General features: G+C 33.6%; 1 protein-coding gene across 7 annotated transcripts in view; it reads right to left on the bottom strand.

Moving 5' to 3' along the window:
- The window catches only part of Cpes (Ceramide phosphoethanolamine synthase), a 161369-nt gene that overhangs the window by 90432 nt on the left and 46130 nt on the right, over positions 1–24807 (bottom strand). The window contains exon 1 of one of the 7 annotated variants that reach the window (XM_035376763.2): positions 20129–20229. The exons of 4 other annotated variants lie outside the window; for them this stretch is intronic. The gene's annotated coding sequence lies outside the window, so the exon portion shown is untranslated. Of the gene's footprint in view, positions 1–12850; positions 12873–19956; positions 20085–20128; positions 20230–24807 lie in introns of those variants that run through there. 2 more of the 7 variants (XM_035376764.2, XM_035376765.2) reach the window with 2 other exon arrangements.

The following is a 24807-nucleotide window of genomic DNA, read 5'->3' as shown; positions in this document are numbered from 1 at the left end:
TTATTGGAAAAGCATTCTTAAATGATATATGTTCCGTTTGAGAACTCTGAGGTAGTTAATTTGAAACGTATTTTGCCAGCGTTAAATATAACGAATTTTCACGGTTTCTTGATCTTTTTCTTTGCGATTTAGAAAATAACAAACTGTCACTGAATAAAAAGATAACAGTCAATTGAACTCGGTAATGACATCGAACTTCAAATGAAATTTTTAGCAGAAGGTATGGTTAATATTATTATTAGTGAAAACGGAATATAGCTAATTGTACAATGGTGGTAGAAAAATCATAATTCAATTTGCTTCAGTTGAGGGGGCTTTCATTACTACCTCAAATAAAAACAACGAACAGAAATAGACTTCATTGTATATGCCCATGTCATACTTAAGCTATTAAAAATAACTTTTTTCCATTAACTTAATAATACCAATGTAAAATTAAATGAATTCTAATTAATGGCAGAAGATTCTAATTTATAAAAATGGTCCTCTCTTGAAGAAAAGTTTGAAAAATGCTGAATTAAATGATTAGGTTTTGCTAATATAGAGAAATCTTTATATAGTCATCTGTAATTAAAACAATGCCACCTAAAAATAACATTCTGAAAGATATTGATTGTTGACAGCGTGTAGAGCATTTTAGTTATAAAACTGAAGTTGTGTGTTCGAAAATAATATCAGAACATTCTTTTCTCATCTCACAAAGAAAAATAGCATTAACTTTTTAATAAAAACAAATTAGATTTCAGTTTATTGCCATCAACCGGCAAATACAATAGCCTGAAAGCAAATCGATCCAAAATAATTACAATCCAAAAAAGCGTTGAACACGGTTCTCAAATTTAATGATAGTCATAAATGGGAAAAGTTCTACCAGTATTAAAGTTCTACCAGTAGCCAATCCCTCATGTTTTTAAAAAATTCAGTGGACACTTTGACATATCATCACCCTAGTGTTGCGTGATGTCTTGAAACGGGTGTCGAAAAATTAAACTTTATCATGTCGTATACGATGGACGGTAGTGTTGTTACCCTGACAACCACACTCAAAACAGTGTATTCTTTTGATATATGATTAAGTAATGATGCCTATTACTTGCTAAAATAAGATATTGGAGAAGAAACCTAAAGAAAGAGATTTCTATTTGCCTAAATGTTAGAAAAATATGTCAACTGAATGCCTGACTCGTTAGACTGATTATTAGTGAAAACGGATGAATGGAGAAACAAACTATTAGGTAAATTGCATCGCATAAGCTCAAATCTTGTAAAACACTGCATTTTCAAACCTTCTGATAATTTTTTATTTCAGTTGCTAATATCATAACCAGACTTGATAAAAAATGCTTTTAAGGCTACAGGACTTCTGACCTTGAAATGTAATGAGCTCATATTCCTTACAGATATATTAGACATTACATTACATAATTACAAAGTAATTTTAAAAAAGTAATATAATTATGCCTAGTATTTCGCGAAAGCTGCTGAAAAATTATCAGTAAAGACATAAAGTAAGAAATTTTGAACCCATTTTTCACAAAGACCACCAAAAGTTTAAATTCATAAGTAATAAATTTAATAAAATCCTATAAATGTAAAAAATAATTTAATAAATGTTCAAACTAAAATACTTCGAACAAATAATATCCTAATTCTAAAAATCAACGATTTTAAAGAAAAAAGAATATAAAAGAGGAATTCGATCAACTTCAGTGCCACTTCGTCAAGAGGAGGAATGTTGAAATCAATTAAAATCTCTCTTCAATTAAAAAAAAAAAAAAAAAAAAAAAAGAGGGAGAGAGAGAGAGAGAGAGAACTTGCTGTTTTGGAACCAGAATTAGCCAATGAACCGTTCCAATTTATTTTAATTATAATAGTACACCTGAAAATGCTGGCCTCTCAAGCTAGGAAAAAACAAAGTAAATTCTAATAAAAATTTTACCTTTAGACAAAGAGAACTCTGTCCAAAGAATTGAAAGCGTAAGTGAAATTGTAGGGATTTATATTTATTTTAAATAACCAATTTAATTTATGTTCTTTCCTATAAGCGTTCATTCCCCTAACTGTCAATGTCAGAATATTTAAATTTGGTAGCGCGAACTTGAGGAGAAAAAGCTTAAATACCGAGTTCGAGAAGAAAAAGTTAAGAGTTTGAGCAATTGGCCCCCACCTCAGTAGCATGAGCTTGTATTTCTGTAGTTATTGCTGGTTTACGTGATGTAACAGCTATTACCTTTTCGGCCACCAGATTTCGACACGGTTTTAAGTAACAGGAGTTTCTCAGTCTGTAGAATAATTTCTACTACTTGTTAGTAGAAATTATTCTAGAGCCTCAGAACTTCAAATTCAAGGTTTACTTTAAATTCAAAGGTTACTTTAAATTTTTAGTTTAGTTTATAAGGATTTTATGTTTTACTAACGTTTATTGTATTTTAAACTTTACTGTCTCCTCTTATCCTTTCAGGCCAGAATAAACGTGGTTAGTTTTAATATATAGATTGAGCGTGCAAACTGTAAGTATTTAAGTTGTGGCTTTTAGCCAAGAAGTGAGAGAGAGATTTCTCGCGACCTTATTTCACGCGCGCTTTTCAGTCAGTTGCTGTCCGCCTTTAAGGCCAGAGATTTAATCCTCTTGATACTGAAGACGTATTGTAATTTTCCTCGCCTTCTGCGTACTACATACGAAAGATCTAAAAGACCAATCTTAGTTACTAGCCTTTGTAAAGTATTTGAGTTCGGTTCGTATTTAAATTTAGTTACTTCGTAGTTCTTATTACTTCCTTGTACGAAGGAAAGGAAAATATTGTAATCGGTAATTCAGAATTGTAATCGGTAATTCATTTGCGGTTTTGCAGCTGAAGATGATGGTTCGGTAAAACCATTGAAACTAGTCCTGTGAAAATTTTGTAGGTATAACGCTGATTTTTATTGTTTGACTTCTGAATTAGTATTTATTCGGCGTGTTATTGTGTCTTAATTGTAATCGGTATTGTAAAAAGGAAGTATTGTAATCGCGAAAAGTTTCAGGCAACATATTTCAACGAAAATATCCATTTTGACCGCTATCGAATGCAATTTAACGATGTTTTTGCGTCATATCTGTACGTAAGGACATAATAAAAGACTCATTTCCTCCAAAAAAAATTTAAAACTGCTTTAAAATTAATTCTGAAGAGAATTTTTCGTGGCGTCTGTACGTACGTACATACGTATCTCACATAACTCAAAAACGAGTAGCCTCAGAGCGTTGAAATTTTGTATATAGGACTGCTATAACATGTAGATGTGCACCTCGTATTTTGGTTGCAATCGGCCGCACCAAACGTATATAAATATATTTATATATATATATCCACTCTGTTACCCGGCTCAGAGATCTGTTTCTTTACTCTTATATGTTTGTAAATTGTAAATTTTTTGCTTTAAAAATGATTGAATTATGTTGTTTTTATCTTCCGGTTAAGGTTTTTATGCCTTTAGTAAATATGTATGCAATATTTTTATAATTATCAACTATTTTAAAGTTGTTTAAGTGCCCCTAAGCCTTTTTTCATGGCGGCTATTGATTGTTTACATTTGAAACAGCAGACTAGTGGATTTGTTGCCAATCTAGAGAAACTTAGCTTCGCAACAATAAAGATAGCGCCTTCATTTATTATTGCCAATTAAATCATGCTTAATCCTTTCTGGAATTTTTTCCAGGAAATAAGTGTTTCAGATTTACTTCGTAATTTTTAATATAGATATTTTGAGTTTTTATGTATTTTTGCCTTCTTGCGAAGTGAGAACTGAATTAATTGAATGAGAAATACTCAATCGTCTGTGAAAAACTATTTCTTTTTTGTTTTGTTTGCTTAATTTCTTTCATACATCATTCTAGCTTTATTACAGTATTTGAATAGAACATGTGGCAACGATTAGATAATTCTATTCTTTAAATGATATAAATTTTGTGCATTTTGAGTTATAATATGAACGAGATATAATACTGTTAGGTGAATCTAGCGCCAGAGTGTCGCTATGGTAAACAAATACTAGAGTGAATTTTAAAAACTGCATTTATTCTATTGTGGTTTATGCGCTGTCGGCGATAGATTTAATTCAATCCAATAAGTTTAAATGAAATGCAAAAAAAAATTATTATAATTTAATATTCCGTACAAGGAAGTCATGTGGTGTACACATCAGATTTTTTTTATGTTCAGACCACAATTACTGGTCTCTGTATCCCGAAGTGCGGGAGCGACTGTAAACTGTGAAGTAAAAAAGGGTAATTAAACCCTTCCCTTCTTTGTCATCTCTTCTACAATTTCAAAGGACATAGTTTAAAGTAAATTCACTGTTCTACTCAGGACACCAACATGTTCGCCAAACAGATTAGAAGAAATAGTAGTCCGGATACGTACTGTCCACAAACCGATAAACTGCATTTAAAAATGCCAAGCAGTGAATACTGACCGCAATGGGCGAAGAATACCTCCGGCAACAAGCAGACGAAAACTAAAACAGAGGAGGTGATCAGGCTATGCTCAGCAAGGTACTAAGAGATTCTCCTTCTCTCTTGAGAATTGTATCTTTGCAGCATAATTTTAATTAGCAAATGAAAGTGTTGGGGAGAGGCCTTACAAAAGTGGAGTACATTGAGCTGACAACTCGCAGTTACCGAAGCAGCAGAGTAGTGTAGTTGACTCTTGCAGTAATATCCAAGTAATTGAACAGTAACAAAGATACTCCCTCGATTGGTACTACAATTTAATAGCAGTTGGAACTTTTCCAAGCAATTCAGATAAAGTAACAGAAAATTGAGTCACATAAATCCCCACCCAATTAAAGACTGATAATACTACAACAACTGAAAATCAACACTAGAAAAATAGCTCACCCCGTAGAATAGTAACAGGACTGACTGTAAGAGCAAAAACTATTGTAATGTAAGCATATTACTATCCATTTTGTATGTACTTGTTAAAAATAATATTGTAAAGCAGTTAAAAGTGACACTGGAAATCCAGTCAATGTGTAAATGAATTACAAGTTTACTTTGATTATCTCAGTAAAAGTATTGTAAATATGAATTCAGATAATGTTTAAATGTGCACATAACTGTCATGATTTTATGTAACTTGTACAAGACAATGTTTGTAATTAACATATCTATGCTTATACACAGGCCTTATATGCCCATGTAATATTTATATTTATATTTTTATACGGAAGAAATAATCCCTTTTGCCAGGATGACTATTAACACTTTAAGACTTTTACAACAAAGTCAGGTCAGTGGTTATCTCAGACGGCGCTCAGTCCTGATACGTTCTTGTTATTTGAGTTACCGTCCGAGTGAGGCGTAGTGAGTTAATGACTTTTTTTAACCGGCGAGAATATCATCTATTGGCAATTATAATTCAAAGCCGAAGACTGCAAATCTTATCTTATCTAGCAATCCTCGAGAGGCAGAACACGCTCTGTCTTACAGTCTAAAAACATCACATTAGATACACGCGAACTAATTTGTATTATGGCGAGAAAACGGAAACGGAAAGTGACATAGTGACTATCCAAGCGAAAACTCCTAAGTTAATATTTAAAAGAAATGGGAAAACAATCCTTCGCCCCTACTGATCTTTTCCTTCTTTTTACCATCGACGGCACAGCTGCACCACTGGGTTAGTGCTTTTCAGCCTGTTGGATCCCGTCGATGGAATTAAAAATAAATACATGAATAAATGAAAATAAAAGAGCTTAGTACTGCGTTCTCCGGGGATTGGCCACGAAACGAAGAACATTGAAATAAGAACCAGAACATGGAAAGAAGGTGCATGGTGGGGATTGCTGAGGCTAAGCGGAATTATCACTATTATCGTACATGTTAGGCATAGAGTTATATTAAGGATGTGCTATAATAATCAGGTACAGATGTAAAGAGGATAAAATACATTACAAATTGTGGAATACATTAAATGAGTTCTGGATTAATCATAATATTAAATATAATTAAAAAACAGCAAAAACAAAGCAAAATAACACAAGACATTAAGTAAATTAATATATGTATCGAGCGGGCTGCTGACGGCACGGTGTCCAAGGAAAGATGTCACTCCAGGCTGTCAGCAATGCTTTTAGCAATAATAGTGCAGTCTCTAATGCGGCTGAGCACACATTTATTCTTAATTGTGTTCTTGAACCATGCCGGGATATTCATTGCAGTTGGTCTTTTTAAATGTGAATTCTCTGTGTGCGAGCAGTCAAACAGATAGTATTCTGGGTACCAGTACTGCTACAAATACATTGGTCATTGTCTCTCAGGCGAAATCTGTGAAGATAGGACATATATGGGCCATGCCTTGTCAGATACTGTGTGAGGTGCGAAAAGCTGCTATTTAAATTGTGGTTAACTTTTGGTTGGAAATCATACAGTCTTCTGCCTGTGGTGCTTGTCTCCCAGTAGATTTGACACTGCATCACAAATTCACATTTGAGAGTAGTTTTCAGATATGAGTGCGGAAGGGACACACCAATGCTACTCACGCGGGGTTCATTTGCTGTACATTTCGCAATCCTATCCGCTGCTTCATTTTTGTTAATCCCCGTATGGGCTGTAACCCATTGTAGCTGGGACCTCAGACCTTGCAGGAATCGAAATTAATAGTTTTTGTATGTCTCTGACAATGGGATGTCTACTGCAGCCGCCCTGGATGGCCTGCAAGCTTGACATTGAGTCTGTGTAAATTACTTTATACCTGCCATTATTAGCAGTAAAGTCCAGAGCTGCCTTTAGGACTGTAAGTTCTGCCTGAAACACCGAGTTACTGGGATAAAGCTTCTTAGCCCAGGAATAGATTATGTGATCACCCTCCATTGCACACCAGGCAATGCCAGTCCCGAATTCTCCTTTGGAGCCATCAGTATATACGGCTAAGGATTGTAATGCACTTGGAGGATTACAGTTTGCTTCTATATCGAAGTCTGCTGGGTGGCAAGGAGAGTGGGCAATGTGATTCTCGTAGTCCGAGGATACATAAATATTCCTCCAAATAGTAACGTCTTGTTTTACTATTTGGAGGAAGAAATAGTAACGTCTTGTTTTACTATTTGCCGGATGGGTGTTATGCATAGTTTCTGAGAATGATCACTCTCACCACAACACTGTCGCTCTGTATTATCAAGTGCAGGGGCGGAATCCCAGCCAATAAATTTACTGCAGTTGTAGGAGAGGTACGGAATGCTCTGCAGATGCCCAGAAGAAATGGTCTTTGCGCGGAGTTCAATGCATGTTGCATGTTAATCGTGACATTGACGCCACATATGGAAACGCCATGAAGAGGTATGCGCTCAACGACTGTGGCATACCATATTTTGAGCATCTGCGAAGAGACACCCCAGTTAGCAGCAGCTGTTCTCTGCATTGTATTAGACAATTTATGCAGTCTTTCTTTAAGATCCTTGATGTGAGGGAGCCAGGGGAATCTGTAGTCTATAACCACACCCAAGTAGCGGAAATGTCTCACGAATTGTATGTTTCTGCCATGAAGGTTTACGCAAGGGGTACGCTCGTGCCTTTTTCCTGGGCTAATTAGCATTTCTTTTGTTTTTGCTCTTGAAATTGTGAGCTTATGTTCACTGGCCCAGCCGACTATTTTGTCTAATGCTTTTTGAGAGTTTATCTCGTAACTTTTACGGCTGTGACCGTTTGAAATTAGGAAGTCGTCAGCATACGCTATTATTTCTGATGTTTCATCATCATCAAACAGGTTGAGCGCGTAAGTAAGTCAAGTAAAGTAAGTCAAACATTGCTTAGAAAGCAAAACCTGAGCTTTAAACTTCTCCTAATTCTCGATAATGCTCCAGGACACGGTGCTAAAGCCGTCACAACAATGCATCCAAATTTATTTATTCCTTCCACTAAACACCTCTTACTTAATCCAACCAATGGATCACGTAATCATAAAAACATTCAAAATCTATTGTCAGGCATGTTTATATCTCTGCTAATAAAAACACTACAGGAAGGAATGCTACCAGATTCCACAGAAGTGGACCTAGGCAGAAGCCCTGCGGGCAGCCTTTCGTCACCTTTCGCATGTGGACGCCTCCGGCCGTTGTAGCTTGAATTCGTCTTTCACTCAGGTAGCTGTAGATCAAATCAAATAAAGTTTTGGAACAATTGATATCTTTGAGACATTTCAAAACATCATGCCACCACAACGAATCGAAGGCACCTTGAATGTCTATGCTGATGACAGCAGTATGCAGTTTATTCTGCTTGTTTCTTAGTACCGTGTTCCGTAGGTGATTCAGTGCGTGATCCACTGACTTAAAGTCATATTGCCTAGTATTTATGAGTTTATTGGCATGAATGTAAAAATTCAATCTTTGAAGTACTATTCTTTCGAGAATTTTTCCCATAGGTGGGAGCAAGCAGATGGACCTATAAGAAGCAGCCTCGTTTGGATCTTTATTTCCCTTTAGGAAGAGGACAACTTCTGCTATTTTTGTGCCTTCTGGAAAGTGGCGAATTCTCCAGCGTGCCTGTAAATAGGAGAAAAGTATTGCCGGATGCGTGTTATGCATAGTTCTGAGAATACCACTGTCAAGCTCATCCGGACCTGGAGCTTTACTTGGATTGAGCTTCTTGATTACGCCATTCAGTTCCTTACTTGTTGGAAGAGGTTCAGAATCACCAATGGACGAAGTATAATATTGTTCAATACTAGTTCGCATTTCCTTCTGCGCTGTAGTATCTTCATAGGATCATCATGCTGGAAAATCGTTTCCAGTATATGTGTCACTATCTGGGAACTAGTGTTGGCATTCTGACAGATTGACGTAGTTAGATTGGCAGGTTTGAAGACTCTTATTGATCCAATCTTTCGCTTCAGATTCGTAGCAAAATTAAATACTTAAAAATAATAATCGATAATACGTTTCTTGTGTTTCTCACCTTAATGAGCTGAAAAGAAACGTTAGTCTCTTCGCCCCTCTTCTTCGGATTAAAAAAAAAAAAAAAAAAAAAAAAAAGGAAAAAGAAAAAAACTCAAACTGGGTTTTAAAACCAGCAATTTAAACATATACACTAAACTCTTGCTAAACGGCGACTTGCGGAATGCAATTTTTATGCACGTTATCGTAATTGTCTCCATTTAATTTCTTCAATACGAGAATTTTAATTCTACGTAGTACGTTTGGACCATATCGGGCACGTTGCGAATGCTCTCTTTAGTGACTGGTTTCAGAATTAATTCATTAATTAAAGTAAGTCAAACATTGCTTAGAAAGCAAAACCTGAGCTTTAAACTTCTCCTAATTCTCGATAATGCTCCAGGACACGGTGCTAAAGCCGTCACAACAATGCATCCAAATTTATTTATTCCTTCCACTAAACACCTCTTACTTAATCCAACCAATGGATCACGTAATCATAAAAACATTCAAAATCTATTGTCAGGCATGTTTATATCTCTGCTAATAAAAACACTACAGGAAGGAATGCATGACACAGTAATGGAAAACAAGTCAACATACATAAGATTAAATTTGCGTGGGAACAAATAAATTCATCAACAAAGAATGCTTGCTGGCATAAATCTGGCCAAAAGCTGTCCAAAATTTTAAAAGGATTTCGATCGACTGAAAATGAAGCCAAAGAAAACACATAAATTGCTACAGCAATAGGGGCGAAGAGATTTTTAGGTATGAGAAGAAGGAGAAATAAAAGAATTGGTCGAGCATGGCGATCGTAAAATGGCAAATGAAGAATTATATGATCTTAATAACAACTAACAGGCAGTGAAAGCAGCGATAGAGACGAAGATAAAGATATTTTTCTTTAATGTACAAAAAATTAAACGGATTGTTAAAAAAAGGAGCTGTCTGATTTTGTATTAGAGACTGACACAAACGAAGGTAGTAGAGGATACTTTATGAGAGGTATTGAAAAACTGCACTGCTTCCTGGGAAACGTTCATTACGTTGCGTCAGATATTGTACCCAGCAAAAATCACCAGCTATTTAAAAATAATAACTGTATCATCTATCTACTTATTAAGCAGTAATAGAAATCCTGTCAGTTAATATTTGTTTTCTATTCTCCTTTTAACTACAATACTTTTTAGGTTTGGATAAATTATACATATCTTCTTAATCTGAACTATAGCTAATCCATTTTTTTTTCATAAAAAGTTAATTGTGCGGAATACGGTTTTGCAGTATGTTCAGTGTGTTAATGATATAACCCCTGCGTTCGGAAATGGTTTTCTGTATAGTACCGTAGTAGAAAAAATGATTACATAACGCAGCATCGGTTTGGGCATTCCTATATCACACACACACACAAAAAGGCTGCTCATTAAAAGTATATAACTATTTTTCTTTCATATACCAAGAACGTATAGAACGGCTTTTACTCAGCATTGCAAATATTAGCAGGAATAGTACCACTACATATGAATATACAAAATGAAGCAACTAGGGTATAAGTCCTACAATTTAATATTCCGAAAAATGCCTTGGGTAACAGTTTCAACACAGCCAACTATGAAACTAGGATTTCAGATATCGATTGTCATTGAGCTCAAAAGGAACTCCCAGATAATTTCACTATTGAAAACGTTGATAACTTTACCATCTATTCACTTAGCGTTCGCAGATGATTCCAAAATAGAAGGTAATGAAGTCTTTGCATATATACTGAAGAGACACATCAAAGTTATTAAACATGAAAAGGCTAATTGGCGAGCGAAAACCAAGCAGACATAATTGCAACACAAAAAATACTGGATAATACGAAAACCATCGTCGACAAATTGCATATAGAGTCAGCTCGCCAGTCAGCATTATATGTTACAAGAAACACACAGCACAATTCTCCGACAGTGAACACAATTTAATAAATATTAAGAAGTTGCAAACATTCAGTACGTTATAATGTCATGGATCAAAGGATACGAAAGATATACAATGGAATCGGAAAAGTAGATAAACTTGCAGAAGAAGCTGCATAAGACACAGCAACAATAAATAGCGACATACTATATATACCATGGCCAAGAAGTGCATCTTACTACCAGTTTGAAACGAATAAAAATAGCTATGACAGCATGGCACAGGAATAGAATCTTATGCAAAAGATAACGACGAGATTTTATTGAATGACATTCCAAATCGTAACATCAACAGCCCTATTGCGTAAACTAGATTCTATCAGGCCATGAACCCATTGCCACATATTTTTACTCCAAAAGCATTTTATCAATGGATACCTGCATCTGAGACGAGTTAGGAAACAATCCGCATTGTCTAATGAAATGTCCAATAATAAGAAACTTTCACGTTCGTCATTGAACACATATAACACGTAAAAGGAAAGAGCAGAGAATAAAATATTTAAAATAATTGATATGGTAGCAAATATAGGCATAGATTTATGTCATCGGTGACGTAGGATGTTTTCATCTGAAGAAAACTTCCAAAGAGCCAAAAGATATTTTTCCCTTTTGTCTTCTTCTCAGGCATAAAATACCATTAGTTTTACAAGTTCTCTTATAAACTTAATTTCAGGTAATTGATCATCAAAATAACTCATCACAAGCATTGTATCATCAAAAATGCAAGAGTCGGGTATATACTATATATCTGCTCGAACACTGATGCTGGATGTATTGCACCTTGAAAAAACTTTTAAATCACAGAAAGTTGCACTCGATGGCCAGTGACATTTAAATCCGTGGTAAAGCACTGGCGCTGTCACCTATTTAATATCTCAACCAACTTATTAAATATCAATTAAAAGTTATCTGTTTCGCTGAAGATTGAAGATTGTAAACCAAAATCAGTAATTATGTATTTGTCGCTATAATAGTTTAACGTTAGAAGCATCTTAAGGTGAATTTTTCCAAATCCCTTAGGTTATCATGTCATTTATTATTTGCATAAACTGTGTCTTGCTGTTCAGCCATTAAGATTTTTAATGTACCAAATTAAAGTTGTATTGCTTAATAAGCTAAACGATTTGAAAGGAATTTAATAATATTTACCTTTATCTTATTTTTTATAGTTTTGCAGCATTGTTGAATTTAATAAAAGACATTTCCAATACCGTATATTACGTACTTGGCTATAGATTCGTTTGATTTCTTTCTGAAAGTTTTACCGAAAAATGGAATTTAAACATCAAAAGAAAATAATTAATATTTAAATATAGATTTCTTTTAATTAAAATAAATAATGCTTCAAAACGTTTATTTGAATAAAGTTAATTTTTTTTAGAATGAATATCACTTATCCGAATTCCTTCTGTTCCCAGATTCTGATAATCATGGTTCTATTGTGTGTTATTTATTTTAAATAATCTATTGACAAAAATACGAGAATTAAAATCGGAAAACTTTTACTGCAAAATGTAGGAAAGATTAAATTCTTCTTGTGGCAAAGAACTGGACTGCTGCAGTTAAGAAAGTATGCTTGACAGTTTTTATTCCAAAAGAAACATGGAGCACGCATTCATTTCAATAAGGAAATTTTGTGGCATTCAACTTCAAAATAGTTTCTCTTTGGCTGATAATTCCAGCTAGCATTATAAAATAGTTATGGGTAAAATTCCGCGATTTTCCTGCTGTGTCTTTATTGACATATTGTACGAGTACGTAAACATGGGTATGCCTAGAAGCAAAAAAACATCAGAAGAAATGTCAAGGACACACAGTCTTTATTATTGCGTTTCCTTCAAATCATTAATGTTGAAATTTCCCATGATTCTCATCTGTCATTTAATTATCAAAGTGAAGGAAATTCTATAACACATGTTTGGGGAAAACGAGATTAGCAATCAATATAAAAGGGAATCTAAAATACTTACAATTAACTGCTGACCAAATACGAGTGGGAAATTTCAACTGCTGTTTCAACTGGCCGCCATACTTCACAGCCTTCGTCAATTTGAAAAACGCGCTTGTGTGGTCTGAAAACTCTCTAAACGAGATTTCTTCAGCGGTCACCAACGCCTCTGCGGATTGAAAAAAAGTAGTGTCCTATGAAAATAATAGATCTTTCGAGAAAATAGATAGCAGCTATTAAAAAACAAGGGGTTCGAGAAAAAAATGGAAAACGAAACTGTCTCAAATTAAATAAACTTAAGAGGGAAAATATTAGAATATATTAAATTTTAAATACCTTTTTATCTTTATTATTTATTTATCCCTTAAATTTATTATTTATTTATCTTTTATGATATCCATATGGCTGTTATTTGCCTTATAAAATGACTACACCAGTAATTTGCAGAAATTGAATTATTTGGCATTTTGTTTGTTACTTTGACAATAAGCACACAAATGATCAGCTCGAAATCCATTAAATTGTTACACACATAATATGTAGTAATTTAAGGGATTAAATTACTAATTAATTAAGAAGCGTGTCATTGCTCGATTTCTGTACCAAAATACGACAGCATTTCGATTTTTTTTGGGGGGGGGGAGTTCAAGTAATCTCATTTAAGAAGCCAAAAGTCTGTAGGAAGCAGTTTAAAATGTGATTTGATGTTTGTAAGATATGAAGAGTAAAGAGTACGATGTTTACCATCTATTTCTTTTTTTCGCACACACTGTGTTTAAGAAAATATAATCGAGAAAACTACAGAGTGTCATATTTAAAGAAGATCTCTTTGGGACATATGGACCTTCCACAAGAAGATGTACGCATGGTGAAAGTATAAACCTTGAAACAATCAACTGTTATTTATTTAGAAGTCAAAACACCAGAAATCAGCGTTATATTTTCAAATTTTCACAGGACTAGTTTCGATGATTTTATCGAACCGTCATCCTTTAACTAAAATATAACTATAAGTCAAAATAAATAAATAAATCTTCGTAAAGTGTAAAAAAACGAAACAGATTGCCGATGAATATCTATAATTCGTGATGAAGATAGTTTCCAATAATTTCACTCTAAAGTTAAGCTTTAGCAAGCTTTAACAAAACTGAAATGCTATGAGGTAACGTCACTGAAATTTGTACTAAGAAATAATAAAGTTTATAATTATTTACATACGTATATATGCATTCTTTCTGTGTGCGTGAAAGAAAAATTTAAGAAAGAAAAGAAAGGGAACAGGTTGTCATTATTTATCCTCAGGTTTTGTCCCATTTAAAAAGCTTTCGTAATTTACTTATTTTTAGTTTGAGTTATTTAACGGTTTTTTTCAACATATCAAAATTACTTCAAAAGAGGTGTCGGTCTTAAAAGAAAATTTAATATTTAGCTGCCAATACGTTTGAATTACACGGTGTGACTATCAGAAATTTCTCCCAGACTTTAACCTCAAAATTTAATTAAGTCTTATTTTTTAAGGGGGAAATCCTTTCTCGAGGGTGATTAGGCTTGTCAACTACTTTCAGATCGTGCATTCAACCCGCAAGCAATTTGAGATACCACTAGGTTAGGATTCGCATACTTCAAAAATTTTCAAGCACAAATGATGGTAGACTAAAAAAAAAAAGTGTTTTTGAGGAAACAAGAAATTAACAATTTAAAAGAAATCAGTCAGAGAATTTAGTAGAAAGGTGAATAGCGATCTTCCAACAATGCTTGTAAGAATTTTCTGAGAAAACGTCAGCCATACCAAAAGGACAAAAAATCATCGTCTTCAGAAAACATATGAGGATATTAGATGCCACTGTATCTTCAAAACCCAATTTTGTTTTATTCCCAGCTCGAATACTATTCTATATGGATTGATCAAATTGTGGGTTTGATGAATCCATCTAGAATCCCTGCAGATTTTAAGCTATAACCCACAGTTCTGATATGCTTTTTACCAAGTAATTTCTGATCTTGAAAAGTATGAAAACTAGTTATATGTCGGAATGCTTACTGGTTTCCTTAGGGATTTCAAGAGAAGTTCCCCTCAAGCTAAATAAAATAAAAACTCGTATGCTTATATCTTTTGAATCAGTTCTTCGCTATATATGCAAATTCATGCATTTTTATATAACTATTAACGTTATAATACATCACCACATGATAGAAAAATTGCAATTACACAGAGCTCAGCAAAAGAAATAGTATTACATTGCATATTTTGATTTTTATGTGATACAAAAGTAAACATTTGTTAATTTATGTAATCTGTTAGCAAGGTATTTATTTATTTTAATTAACCAGTTATTTGACGTTCCAAAACTTTACTGTCACTTCTCCATTTCCGTTTTCCTGCCAGAATGCAGATTTTAGTTGGCGCGTATTTAAGTGAGAGTTTGAGATAGCTTTCTTTAGCCGTGTTTCGCTGTTGTAGGCTACGTTACGATAGGTACGTTAGTTGATATTCTACGATAGCATTCCTGTCTACGGCGTTGCTCTAATCTTGGAAATAGTGCTGTGTCATGCCAATGTAGGTTTGAGACAACTTGCGCGTTTAATATTTCTGTATAGCCTTTAACTGAAACTTAGACTTCGTTTTAATTTAAAATGCTAATTTTTAGTTTAGGCAATAACTGCTTGCTGGTTTTGTAAGCACTTGAAGTGCCTTCTATTCATATTACTTGAGTTCTTAATTAAAAGGATCTTTTACACCTTTCTTAAGTTTCTGTTTGCTTAACTAGACATAGCGATAAATTGCTTAGTTCTGTTTAGAGTTTTGGCTTAGTGTGAGTTACGAAAAAGAGTGAGACTCTACAAGTTTAATGATAATGACATTTGTTTTTGAAAGTTAAATGCTGGTAAATCGATAGTCAGATAATGTAGCATAACGGGGCACATATATATATATATATATATAAATTATGTACATGACTTGAGAATTAGATGGGAACGTAGGTACCTAAGATGACATAACAGAGAAGAAAAGCTTTCAGACTTGGCCGTTGATTTAAACACATAATTTTATTTAGAGCGAGTCTTGGTACGCATAAACAGATTTACACAGCATCATTTATGGGTGCACTGTGCACTCCACAATACGTACAGCTTACATCTTTTTAAACAAAGGGACGATAGCGGAGAAGCAAACTATACGTGGTTAACAGAACCAAGGCGAAGCAAGAAAAAAGGAGCTGCGTATTAGTAGCATTGATATTTATAGAACTAATTTCTTTGTTTAAATCATGGATCTGTGATTAGATGCGAGCTGCTGCAAAGGAATATAAGCATTTCATTCATTTTATTTTCTCTTGCATCTTTTTGCAACATATTTGGAATAGATTCTTCTTTATGTTACTCGGACGTAGCATGTGTTCTCACATTTAAGAAACTTACCAAACTTACGCGGGATTTTTTGAAACCTCGCCGAAAATGTTTCGGCTGCAGCTCTGTCCCGGGTAGAGATCAACCAATCAGACGAAAGTGCTGCTTCTGAAGGATTACGTGATCGCAATCTGAGCGATAATCGATTACTGTTTGTCGTTCAAGTCTTTGTAGTAAGTGAAAATGGTAACCTAGCTACGTAGGTTTCGTGGAAATAAACGAGTTCTGAAAATTGTTCCTTTCGACGTCCAGGCCCTCGAAGTGGAAACATATATGATTCGGACTCTTAGAAAAAAGACTCAGTCATATGAGGTGACCCTGGGGTTACACAAGGTTATTCCGTGCAACATGTCTGCCTAAATTACCATCAGATAATGTAATGTTAATATTACTATGTATATTCTTATCGGAATATAGGTACGGCGTTCTAAGAAATTAAGTTACTCCCATAATTTTCCACTCAATTTTCGGACGATAAAAATTAATTTAAAAAATGCTCGAGGAAATACGGTGTATATATGAAACGGAAAGATGCAATCCAGAAAGTTATTAAAGTAACTACTATTATTAGAACAGGAAAGGGAGATAGGCAAATTAAAATGAGGATTAGATTAAAAAGGACTGTTGTCAAATTAAAGTTAATAATTTTGAGTTAGATAATTTATGTCTTACACACACACACACATATATATACATCATATTTCTTCGCGTATTTCTCCCCTAGCTATTTAGCGCTATGTTCTGAAAATTTTAAAAATATTCGTATATTTTCCCCTTCCTCTGTTATACATAGTTTTTTCCGCTGAGGGCTAGTTTATTGGTAAATTTTAAATTCTTGATTATTATTTTTATTCAGTATATTCAGTTTGTATTTGCATTTCATTCATTTTATTTTCTCTTGCATCTTTTTGCAACATATTTGGAATAGATTCTTCTTTATGTTACTCGGACGTAGCATGTGTTCTCACATTTAAGAAACTTACCAAACTTACGCGGGATTTTTTGAAACCTCGCCGAAAATGTTTCGGCTGCAGCTCTGTCCCGGGTAGAGATCAACCAATCAGACGAAAGTGCTGCTTCTGAAGGATTACGTGATCGCAATCTGAGCGATAATCGATTACTGTTTGTCGTTCAAGTCTTTGTAGTAAGTGAAAATGGTAACCTAGCTACGTAGGTTTCGTGGAAATAAACGAGTTCTGAAAATTGTTCCTTTCGACGTCCAGGCCCTCGAAGTGGAAACATATATGATTCGGACTCTTAGAAAAAAGACTCAGTCATATGAGGTGACCCTGGGGTTACACAAGGTTATTCCGTGCAACATGTCTGCCTAAATTACCATCAGATAATGTAATGTTAATATTACTATGTATATTCTTATCGGAATATAGGTACGGCGTTCTAAGAAATTAAGTTACTCCCATAATTTTCCACTCAATTTTCGGACGATAAAAATTAATTTAAAAAATGCTCGAGGAAATACGGTGTATATATAGTATATACATATACAGAGAGACGGAGAATATATTCACATTTCGAAAACGGCCCAATCAGCAAATCTTAGTTATTTTCATTACGAACTCCTAGGAATGGTGAGGTACAGCAAACTGCAATATTTTCGTAGGATAAAATTTCTCAGCATCGAATGGCTACGAAGAAAAGAAACAATATTTCTTACAATTCTGTTAGTCATTATTTCCTGGTAAACCTAGTTTTCCTGAACGTGAATTCTGGCAAAGCTTTTTCATCAAAATCCTAACGATCTCATCTTATTCTTACTTTCCGGAAATGCTGTTGGCATACGCAAATGATACACAAAAAACCCAAAGATATCTAGAAAATGATTAGTTCGAGAAAACCGGATATCTATGAGTGAAATCTGAAAGAGCTAACAAAAACGATGTTATAAATAAATAAATAAAAATAAAAAGGAATTCTAGAATATTATTACCAAAGTAGAAAAAAAAAAAAAAAAAAAAAAAAAAAAAAAGGACCAACGAATAACTTAGCAGTGCTCAATATCACCTGCCATGTCGTCCTTGTATACGACAATGTTTGTTGTATTTTTATTCACAATGCAGCATTTTTTTTTTTTTTTTTTTGTGAGAAACGAGTAAAACTGTAGATAAATTTTGAAAAGAGAAGGATTTAATTTCCTGCTTTCTTTATAATATATGGTACATTATTTTTCTCATTAATTATTATAGCTCATTAATTATTTAATGAACTTATAATCTTTTACATTTTTCAGTGTATATTGGTTTATTTTTATTTCATTGTATATTTATTTATATTTATTTTTCCTAATTGAAGCCAGTAAATCAGACATTTTAAACTCTCCTTTGACTGTCTAGAAACACAGAAAAACGATAAGAGGTTTCCTGATTATACATTTATAGGAAATTTTTACTACTACTTTATTTTTATGCAATACACAACATTCATCCCTTCGAAGTAAATACTGAAGGTTCTAGGAGAGCATTCATAGAAATTAATCGTTTTATCTATTTCTCACTTCACACTATTTTTCTCAATATCAGTTTCTGCAAATTTTTATTTATGCGATTTTATTAGTATGTTTATTTTAATTCTAAGACTGCAGCAAGCATAATCAGTACCATATGTTGTGAAATCATCAACAACCAGATACATTTTACTGCTACAATCACAATCCAGCAGATACAAATTTAGAGCAACCAATTGAGTATTTGTATAGATATCTTGTTTCGGATAAATTCATTGCTGCTATCTTGCCTAATGTAACAGTAACTTACATTTCATCTATCTTATAACGGTAACATTGCCACGTAACGCATTCATATGTCTCATACGAGTACTAATAGTATGATTATCAATGGAATGCTTCTCGTGGTACGACTGGTAAGACTGACCTTTGTACGTGTTACGAAATCAAATCGTAGTCATCTTAGAAATCAAATTTCTGATGGTGAATGCCTGGATTAACGTGTTTTATTTCATTGTTATGATAAGATAAAAGACATTAAGCCAAACAAGGTATCTCGGTTTGTTTTACCTGGTAGTTGGAGAATTTAAATGCAGAAATATAATGATAATTTAATAATATTTGGTTGACTGTGGCAAAGCACATCGGTTTTATGGAAGAGAACGTTCTCTAAAAAACTGCCTCATAAGTACTTTTGACGAAAACTGGAAAAACATTGAACAGGTGGTGTATTTCTTTATAAACAAAAGAGCAAAACAACAAAGTTCAAAGATTTCATTTTGAGAGTCCCTAGTAAGACCTTTCAACTGTCAGAACATTAACATTAAAAGAAAATTCAATTTAATAATAAAATAAAACGCTACTTTGCCGTTATATTACTAGACGAAAACAAAATCCTCTGGAAGAAACAAGAACGAAACATTCAAATGACAGTTAAGGAAAATGTAAAATAAAAATAACATAAGACCCTGGAAAAAAGAAATTGTATTATATTTTAAATCGTTATATCACTCTTTTTATAATACTTCAGCTTACTGTTAAATCAAATACATTACTTTCTTCACTAATATAAATTAAATACTAATTTTACTTTGTTATTAAATCAAGTAAATTATTATCTTACTAATGTAAATTACATCAACTAAATTACTATCTTTATCAATGTAAAATAAATAAACCTACTTTAACTAATGTACATTATTATCTTTACTGATATCAATTTTGTAATGTTTTGTTTTATTATTAAAATAACACAATACCTGTAAGTAAGCGAGCACATTTACATTTTCAACTGTTTCCATATTTTCTACCCATAAACCAATGCCGTTTATTACAGATTAATTAAGAAACAATTAAGCAGTATAGAATCTTATTTACACCCATATGAAATAACACACCACAACTACTGATGTGAAAATCCAAATTTCCTACCTCATCATCACAAGTATTCGATAAGGGCGCCGTCAGTGACGGAGTTACTGGTAGTGATGAAGAAAATGAAGTGGCTACGAGCAAGCGTTGCTTATGACTAGTTGATGCCTCCCGCTGATAAGTTTCCCTGCCTCATTCCTCTTTATTGGCCCAGCCAGACTGCTATTTACATGTAACTCTATGCATTTTTCATTGATTTAAACATGTTAATAAAAACACAGCTTAAAAATAAAATTAAAAAAAAGAGAATCTGAAAGCTTTCAAATTTTATATTACGCCCAAAAGGGCGTTTTTTAACGTTTTGTGTGTTACCTTTATTTATTAAATATCATGTTCTTCCCATTTAAACGTCTTAAAATTCAATTCAACAGCAGTATCACAAAATATTAAAAACAGCATATCTTTAGAATTTCTGAGATATTTCTTAGTATTTTATTTGCTGTTATTTTCTCTATTGAATAAATCGTATAGACCTTCGGGCTTGTAACTGAAAATATTTACTTGAAAAGGACATTAATAGACAATTTTTAATGTGCTCTAACAGTGCCTTTTTTATTTCCTTTTTTTAGTTCATTTCGTTTTGCTTTTGGTTTCATTTTTAACACATTTAAATTGAAGAACATTGCTGAAAAAAGGCAGTGGTACCACTATGACAATGTATACGTCAATAATCCGTTCCAGGTCCTTGGACGTATGCTAAACGAACTATTCCAATAAAGAAATAAAGAGAAAATAATTCACCCGTTTTTATAAACAAAATCCTATTGCTATGATTATAACACTGTTAATACTAAAATACAAATGCATTGGGTGAAATACGCAAATACTGCACATAAATGAGGCACTGCACATGATACTATCCATAAATGATTTTATGCTGTACAGACTAAAAGCAGATTTTCAACACTCTCTAACATCTCTGATCTTTGATACTGATAATCACCCCTTTTGTAACGTTAGCCGATTTAATAGCATCTTTGCTTTTCACAGTTGCACACATCATCGTGAATGGCATACGGTATCCAATAGCCAAATCCTGAATACAAATGTCATCTTCAAACTCTTAAGTAATCTCTCTTTTCACCTCTATGGTGATCCTAATAATATTCTTCGTTGCTTGACTCTTCTCAATAACTTTTCTATAATTCATTTTTGATCAATTTATAATTGTTTTACTCGAAAAAACACAAAATCACTTGAAAATTCGAATTATAGCGCGGGTTGTATGTTGAATAGTACAACAGGCATACTGACGCTCATGCGCAGTTGTATCATTTTCTTGAAAGAGACAAACAAGTATAGCGTGCAAGGTCGTGAGTCATCGAACTCGAGTCGTATTCCAAACAAATATCATATACCAAACAAAAACTGTCATGCTCAAATAGTACATATACTACGTTGGACATATTCTAAGCGGAGATATACTGTGGTACTTACTAATGTATCGATTTCTAAATTGAAGTTTGTTTTCTATTTATGAAATTTTATATCTTCTAGAAAATATAGTGCTTTTCCAGTACCAGATTTCTGCATAAAATTATCTTCCTTTCTCTCGGATGATCTATCTATCTTTCATTCCTCGCAGTCACAAATTAACCTGTAGTTCTATACCGCTTCTGTATTTCTACAGGTGATTGAGGCACTACGTATAATGTGCGCATAAAACATCTATGCCTTTTACGGGATTCAGCGTGACTAAGTACTATCACGGCTATGCGGCGTACGTGCACACATCTACACAAATGCAGATACAAGTGGGGAGAACACTAGAATTTCACCATTAGTCCTACATGCATAATTTCACCGCATTAACTGAGCAGTTTCGCCCACCCCGGGGTTGGTACGAGGGTCTCCCAGCCGTCTTCCTCTTCCACCAAATTCTCGAAAAGACTTTCGGCTCGCTGTGCATTTTGCGTATTCCCTTGCCACACAGACACTATACCCTTAAAAACATCCATGCCTTTTCCGGGATTCAAGCCCGGACCTACTGTTGCGACAGTAGCGTCACTAGCCACTATACCGGCTGGGCGGCCTTACATGCGTACGTACGTACTTACCTACCTATATACATTCACACACACACACATATATACATACAAACATACATAGATACAAACACACATACACCCATACCCACATACAGATAAACGGGTAATTATTTTATTATTTAATTATAGAGTTTAAAAACATGTCCGAAATTCCCAGATGAGTCGAGGACTTCATATATTATTTTAGTTTATGTTACACGACAGATGTGTTGGACGATCAAGCGAGGCATGAATGTGTGCATGTTAAATTAGCAAATGATACTTTACTGGATATTTAAATTCAGTCATTAACGAAGCCGCAAAAACTGTGCAGTAGCAATGTAGTCAGAAAAATCAATATACCAGTCTCAAAAGCTCTGGATTTTACAGCAAACTTCGAAAACGAAGAGGAGAAGCCATATGATGCCACCCTGCAATTGAAGCTTTTACGAATATCGTGTTTCGTCTTTGTTGACTTTCCACGTGGAGTTACAGAAACTTAATTATTCTTTGCTGGCATTTAACTGTAACAGTCTCTCAAGAACAGCAATTGAAATGGTTAAAATGGCGTAATGTATTATTACATTACTATTAAAAGATTATTCTAATAATTGTTTTTTTAAAAAACTGTATTACTATTTATTAAAAAAAATGCCAGTTTGATAGTATTTATAGCTTCAGACCTTGATGGCAGTATTTTAAAAGTCTAACATTTTGGATTACTTTTTAAGCTTTTGTTTGGGCAACTGAATACGACAAATCACACGAGGGCTATCTCACCTAGGGAGAGAATAGCTTTAATGGAGCCTTTTCTAAGGAAAATTGGCCCATATTTATTTACGTTTTTTAACTCAAATTTCTGATCAATTTGTGTTTTATTTCAGTCGATTAACTTACCCAAGCAGAAATCTTAGAGTTACTAGCATACTTGAAATTGGGGAATAGTTATTCCTTTAAAAAATTGCAATCTTTTTCTGTCGGAAATATACATTTTGGTTACGTTATTAAGAATATACTTTTTGCAGCCAGTTTTAAGAATAGAAGTCGTAGTTAAACAGTCATTTAAAAAAATTCCTATTTTAATAAGTATGAAGGCTTGAGATTTATTTAATTATACGTCATTTAACCTATTTATAATGAAAAACCTAGTAAGAGCTTTAGATCGACTGGTCGATTGACTAATTGAAACAAAGCACGCAAAGATAACAGGAGGAATATTTGCACTAGGACTTTCGATTATAAGCTGAGTTGCATTTATGTTTCGCATGGGAAAGTCAAGGATACGTTCATACAGCACGATCATGACCAATCTAATCTACTCTATAAATGGTGGGCTAGTTACGAGACCCTTGATTACCATACTTTCGATGAAAATTTGGGTAGTATACTGAGAAAGATCCTGTTATGATTACAAGTGCCCATAGATCTATGACCAGCGACAAATGCATTTTATATCCTATTTGTCTTTTTTTAAAAGGACTGTTGAAATAAGCATAAAGAAGAAAAACAATATAGAACTGCTTATAAAAAGTTTTGCTAGTATAAAACAAATAGTTGATAATGTAATTTTTACTCTTTCAGGAACATTTAGAAACTTCTTAGGACATATAAGCAACTATAAAATCTTCTTGATACAAATGTTTGCTTCCTTTATCAATTAGAAATTAATTCCTGCTATCCAAAAATAATTGAAACTAAATCGCGTCATGTCTGCTTGGATCGAAAACGGCTGTATTCGTAAAATGAGAAAAATTGAAGAAATCCACTATCTTTCACCTTTTGTGTTTTAATTTCAATTAAAGAAGGCCAATGAAAGGGGGGAAATCTAATATTAACAATCCTCTACCAAGTCCTTTGTTTGAAAATTAGTACTTGGGATGCTAAATTATGATTGAATAAAACTATAATCTTGTGATATTAGGAAAGCATAAAATGAATAAGGTATCTGATTCTTTAAAACATCTCTGATTCTATAGTGTCTTTGTAGTCATGGCAGCCAGCTTCTCTTTGTCATCGCTCGATCTGTGAATTTTTGTTCCTTTATTTTCATGCGGAGATATCTAAGAATTATAAATAACGATATTATTTACAGGTTGCAATTTACCGGCTGTTCAGACAGTAGATGTTTTGGTAGCAATATTTTCCGCTATAGGATATTAAAGAACACAAGGTTTTATTCTACTGTATCGTTAAATAATTGAACACAATTTGAAAGATACATTAAATAAGCCACGCAACTGTAAATTTTCCACCAATTTTCTGAGACGCAACTTTATATATTTATTAATTCTTCCGTGATGTAGGAGGTCATAACAATCAAAATTTCTCTCTCGCTGGGCGATTACCTTTATAATGGAAAGTTATTTCTAAGGATATATTTAAATGAAACGATACTGGAAAACCGCATTATCATGTTTTCGGAGTCATCTCCTCTGAAAATTGAAATCGTTTGTAATCTGGTTATCTCAGATGAAACCTCTTACGACGATTCTTTTCTGTTTACGACCAATTTTATCAATGATTCTTATTTCTGAGAACGTAATAGCTATTCTGAGTGCTACAGATATTATATTCTGTAAAGCAGGGCTTCCTAAACCTTTTTCACCCGCTAACTCTTTTTAGCACTGAAATATTTTAGATTTTTTTGCGTCC

Source organism: Stegodyphus dumicola, chromosome 7, assembly GCF_044657685.1.
Source record: "Stegodyphus dumicola isolate Sdum_Otavi_A_Nest chromosome 7, ASM4465768v1".
In the NCBI taxonomy this organism is placed as follows: domain Eukaryota; kingdom Metazoa; phylum Arthropoda; class Arachnida; order Araneae; family Eresidae; genus Stegodyphus; species Stegodyphus dumicola.
This window is presented reverse-complemented; position numbering and strand designations above follow the sequence as displayed.